Source organism: Salvelinus fontinalis, chromosome 4 (assembly GCF_029448725.1).
Source record: "Salvelinus fontinalis isolate EN_2023a chromosome 4, ASM2944872v1, whole genome shotgun sequence".
NCBI classification, from domain to species: Eukaryota; Metazoa; Chordata; class Actinopteri; order Salmoniformes; family Salmonidae; genus Salvelinus; species Salvelinus fontinalis.
This window is the reverse complement of record NC_074668.1, coordinates 29400463-29406432: the sequence shown is the minus strand read 5'-3', so window position 1 is coordinate 29406432 and position 5970 is coordinate 29400463.

Genomic DNA, 5970 nt, shown 5'->3' with positions numbered 1-5970 from the left:
GGAAGAGGACCAAAGCGCAGCGTGGTACGTGTTCATGTTTGTTTATTTACACTGAACACTAAATACAAAAATAACAAAAGGGAAAAATCGAAACAGTCCTGAAAGGTGAAAAACACTAAACAGAAAACAACTACCCACAAACACAGGTGGGAACAGGCTACCTAAGTATGGTTCTCAATCAGAGACAACGATTGACAGCTGCCTCTGATTGGGAACCATACCAGGCCAAACACATAGAAGTACAAAACATAGAACAAAACATAGAATGAACATAGAATGCCCACCCCAACTCACGCCCTGACCAATCCAAAATAGAGACATAAAAAAGGAACAAAGGTCAGGACGTGACACATATTCAGATTATTGACCAGAAAGCGCCTAGCAGAAACAGAGTAACCTACCTACCAGTGGCGGTCGGTGCCGTTTAAGATTAAAACAATTTTTTTTTTATGAGCATGACAGTCTGGGCATCTTTCTTTAGGTGTTTTTCAGAGTCAGTAGAAAGGCCTCTTTAGTGTCCTACGTTTTAAGAACTGTGACCTTAATTGCCTACCGTCTGTAAGCTGTTAGTGTCTTAATGACCGTTCCACAGGTGCATGTTCATTAATTGTTTATGGCATGGGAAACAGGGTTTAACCCTTTACAATGAAGATCTGTGAAGTTATTTGGATTTTAACGAATTATCTTTGAAAGACAGGGTCCTGAAAAGGGACATTTCTTTTTTTGCTGAGTTTAATTGTCACCATATTAGCTAATGTCATAGTCAACATAAACCCTCTACAATCATGCAGTACAGTGTACAGTCAGCAAGCAGTTTAGCAGTTACAGTTACCCAGTGGCAATAAATTAATAAAACCAAAAGCTTACCTTGACTTGGCAAACATGGCATCCCTCTCTGTTTGAGTCAGATGTTTGAGTAGGCTAAACTAGCTAGATGCATTTGCTAGCTAAGTAATTGAAAGTGAAAAAAAGTACAATGAAATATAGCTAGGTTTCTCTCTCTCGCTTCTCCTTTATTTTTGAAGAAATTAATTTGTTCAACTATTGTCTTTCTTTTTGTGTCAACTACTCACCACATTGTATGCAGTGATAGCTAACTGTAGCTTATGCTTTCAGTACTACATTAATTCTCTCATCCTTTGATTTGGTGGACAACATGTTAGTTCATGCTGCAAAAGCTCTGATAGGTTGGAGGACATCCTCTGGAAGTTGTCATGATTACTGTGTAAGTCTATGGAAGGGGTGAGAACCATGAGCCTCACCAACACCATGGTGCTACCCTACAGAGTGCTGTTGAGGCTACTGTAGACCTTCATAACAAAACAGTGTGTTTTAATAAATTATTTGGTGACGTGAATATTTTTTGTATAGTTTTATCTATAAAGGCTACGTTTTTTAATGTTTCACTATATTTATTTTTATGAAATTTACTGAGGATGGTCCTCCACTTCCTCCTCTGAGGATCCTCCACTGCTACATTAATATTATCCATATTAAGTAGGCTACCATTTTAGCAATCTGCTATGGACTCATCTTTGCAACAACAATAGGCTATCTAACTGGTGATTTCATTGATAATTTTCATGTTTCAGATAGGCCTAGTGTAACAGTATAACTTTAAACCGTCCCCTCGCCCCGACACGGGCGCGAACCAGGGACCCTCTGCACACATCAACAACGGTCGCCCACGAAGCATCGTTACCCATCGCTCCACGAAGGCCACGGCCCTTGCAGAGCAAGGGGCAACACTACTTAAGTCTCAGAGCAAGTGACGTAACTGATTGAAATGCTACAAGCGCGTACCCGCTAACTAGCTAGCCATTTCACATCCGTTACACTCACCCCCCTTTCAACCTCCTCGTTTTCCGCAGCAACCAGTGATCCGGGTCAACAGCATCAATGTAACAGTATAACTTTAAACCTTCCCCTCGCCCCGACACGGGCGCGAACCAGGGACCCTCTGAGCAAGTGACGTAACTGATTGAAATGCTACTAGCGCGCACCCGCTAACTAGCTAGCCATTTCACATCCGTTACACTCACCCCCCTTTCAACCTCCTCCTTTTCCGCAGCAACCAGTGATCCGGGTCAACAGCATCAATGTAACAGTATAACTTTAAACCTTCCCCTCGCCCCGACACGGGCGCGAACCAGGGACCCTCTGAGCAAGTGACGTAACTGATTGAAATGCTACTAGCGCGCACCCGCTAACTAGCTAGCCATTTCACATCCGTTACACTAGTTTGGGTGGGTTATAATGAATATACCTCAGTGGTGGTACTGGCTATATGTCTAAAGATAGCTGTGACATCTCACTATCTTCTATACTTGATGAAGTTGTAACATATTCCAGAGAAATCACAATGTGACAAATCCCTATTTGATATTGACTTTCAGCTCAAAATGTAGGTATAAAACGTAGTTTATTTCTGTATCTTACATTTTGAAAATGCATCATCATTTACACTGTAATGACAGGCTACATTTGCGCAGCAATTGTGCGCACGTGTTTGCATGCGCACACATGGTCGCATAAATGAATATGCAGCTCCAAAACAACGTTGGTGATCAATAATAGGAACCGTTTACTTTTCAAGCTCACCAGCAATTGGGCATCAACTAGCATAGGCCTACTGGTCTTTTGGTATGTTAAAATTAGTTAAGGTCACCAACGCTCCGGAAAACATGAAAACAGCAAGTTCTCTCATTTGTGTCTGGAAGTAGCTAGCCAACTAGTTAGCTTGGGTGCTTGACTGCCGCTGTCAGGTCCGAATGCTCGGATCAATCATATTCCTCGGTCAGAGCGTCCAGTGTGCGTTCTGAACGCTCTGAGAACGAAACTGTCTGAATTTACTAATGGACAATCTGACAATGCTCTGAATTTCTGAACATTTACAAAGCACTCCAGAGTGACTTTACGAACGAACACACCATATGAAAGTATTTTGCGATAGATTTGAGATGTAGGCTACATCTCCTAAAAATTTAAACCAACACTTTTTCAAACAAATCACATATTTTTGGTCACGTACACATAGAGTTGAAGTCGGAAGTTTACATACACCTTAGCCAAATACATTTAAATTCAGTTTTTCACAATTCCTGACATTTAATCCCAGTAAAAATTCCCTGTTTTAGGTCAGCTAGGATCACCACTTTATTTTAAGAATGTGAAATGTCAAAATAATAGAGAGAATTATTTATTTGCAACTTTTATTTATTTTGTCACATTCCCAGTGGGTCAGAAGTTTACATACACTCAATTAGTATTTGGTATCATTGCCTAAATTGTTTAACTTGCGTTTTGGGTAGCCTTCCACAAGCTTCCCACAAGTCGGGTGAATTTTGGCCCATTGCTCCTGACAGAGCTGGTGTAACTGAGTCAGGTTTCTAGGCCTCCTTGCTCGAACTGCTTTTTCAGTTCTGCCCACAAATTTTCTATAGGATTGAGGTCAGGGCTTTGTGATGGCCACTCCAATACCTTGACTTTGTTGTCCTTAAGCCATTTTGCCACAACTTTGGAAGTATGCTTGCGGTCATTGTCCATTTGGAAGACCCATTTGCGACCAAGCTTTAACTTCCTGACTGAGGTCTTGAGATGTTGCTTCAGCTGTTGCTACCCCCACAACATCATACTGCCACCCCTGTGCTTCACGGTTGGGATGGTGTTCTTCGGCTTGCAAGCCTCCCCCTTTTTCCTCCAAACATAACAATGGTCATTATGGCCAAACAGTTCTATTTTTGTTTCATCAGACCAGAGGACATTTCTCCAAAAAGTAAGATCTTTGTTCCCATCTGCAGTTGCAAACCGTAGTCTGGCTTTTTTACGGAGATTTTGGAGCAGTGGCTTCTTCCTTGCTGAGTGGCCTTTCAGGTTATGTCGATATAGGACTCGTTTTACTGTGGATGTAGATACTTTTGTACCTGTTTCCTCCAGCATCTTCACAAGGTCCTTTGCTGTTGTTCTGGTATTGATTTGCACTTTTCGCACCAAAGTATGTTCATCTCTAGGAGACAGAATGCGTCTCCTTCCTGAGCGGTATGACGGCCGCATGGTCCCATGGTGTTTATACTTGTGTACTATTGTTTGTACAGATGAACGTGGTACCTTCAGGCGTTTGGAAATGTCTCCCAAGGATGACCCAGACTTGTGGAGGTCTACAATGTTTTTTCTGAGGTCTTGGCTGATTTCTTTTGATTTTCCCATGATGTCAAGCAAAAAGGCACTGAGTTTGAAGGTAGGCCTTGAAATACATCCACAGGTACACCTCCAATTGACTCAAATTAAGTCAATTAGACTATCAGAAGCTTCTAAAGCCATGACATCATTTTCTGGAATTTTCCAAGCTGTTTAAAGGCACAGTCAACTTAGTGTATGTAAACTTCCGACCCACTGGAATTGTGATACAGTGAAATAATCTGTCTGTAAACAATTGTTGGAATAATTACTTGGTGTCATGCACAAAGTAGATGTCCTAAACGACTTGCCAAAACTATAGTTTGTTAACAAGAAATTTGTGGAGTGGTTGAAAAACTAGTTTTAATGATTCCAACCTAAGTGTATGTAAATTTCCGAATTCAACTGTATTTAGCAGATGTTATTGAGGGGTGTAACGAAATGCTTGTGCTCCTAGCTCCAACAGTGCAACACTTTTTAAAACAAGAATTACTCAGGAGGAAGAACTGTTGACTTAATGAATGTGGGTTTGGTTTTCTGTAGGTCCCAGGTGAATACCACCAATATATTAATGTTGACAAATAATGGCTGTGGAGGTTTTAGTTGAGGTCAAGGTCATGTTTCTTTTTTCTCTCAGGGATTGGAGGTGGTTTAGCGACTACATTTCACGCTATTCCAACTCAATCACAGATCATTTTCACTGGCATACTACTCAGCTTTCATAACAATGTCATCATGGCAACTCCGTTTGTAAAGTAACTCCCCGATAATGACAAAATGACCAGTTCCAAACAAGCGTCTACTGTATTTAACTTGTATGTCCTCATTTGCTATTATATACTACATCTGTACAAAGCTAAACCAAATATACCTATGTTTTCCTAGTACATTAGGTTTACAGTACATAATCGAACTATCACTGTTTTCAAACTGAAGCGAGACTCAAAATGTCAGACTGCATAATGTTGTAAGAAAGGTAAGGCAAACTGGGGAAACTTCGTCTAGTCAATCATAGGCAAACACCACGCCATTGTAGAAACACACAGATCTGCAGTTAACTACTGTAACTGTAACTACATTATATAAGTAAACAAGACAGACAGTTATGTAATACTATGACAGTGGATACAATGCATTGTGGTCCTGGAAAGGACATGTTTATAAATCCATAAATCCCTGTGTAAGTCCATAAATACCCTGGAAGGCCACAAGATGTCTTCATTGAGTCAATATTATAAGTTTGACTGGTTGTGGCAAAAGGGCCTCAAGTCAATGAATTGCAACATGTAGGCTACTCAGTCATCTCAGTGGTTGGGGAAAACAGATAGTACACTGAGATATAAACCGTGAATCATAGACACAGGAAATACGTTTCCCAGCACAATAGTCTAGTGTGTGAGTGTTGAGGCTACCAATGACAACAATTTGGTACATTGTCCCCCCAACAAAAGGTTGTCAAACCCCCTACAGCCCACCCCCATTTCCCCCATAGCATTGATAGTCAGTTTAACACTGATGGAGGAGATGAACGTTAATAATAGTCCAAGAGCAAAGCCCTGGCCAGCATAGAACACAGCTGGAATACCATGTCTCTGTGCAGAAAGTTCCAGACTTCATTACACTCGACAGAAGTGCATCCACCAGAGCTCCTGATTGAGCTCCTGATCAAGCAGCTGCTTGCAGTACAGTACAGAACAGTAGTGTTTATTTCTGCTGAGGTGTGGCTCACCCCAGCTGTAATGAACACGGGAGGGAGTAGAAGGGGGAAGAAAAGGTCGGGGGCCATCCCTGGGG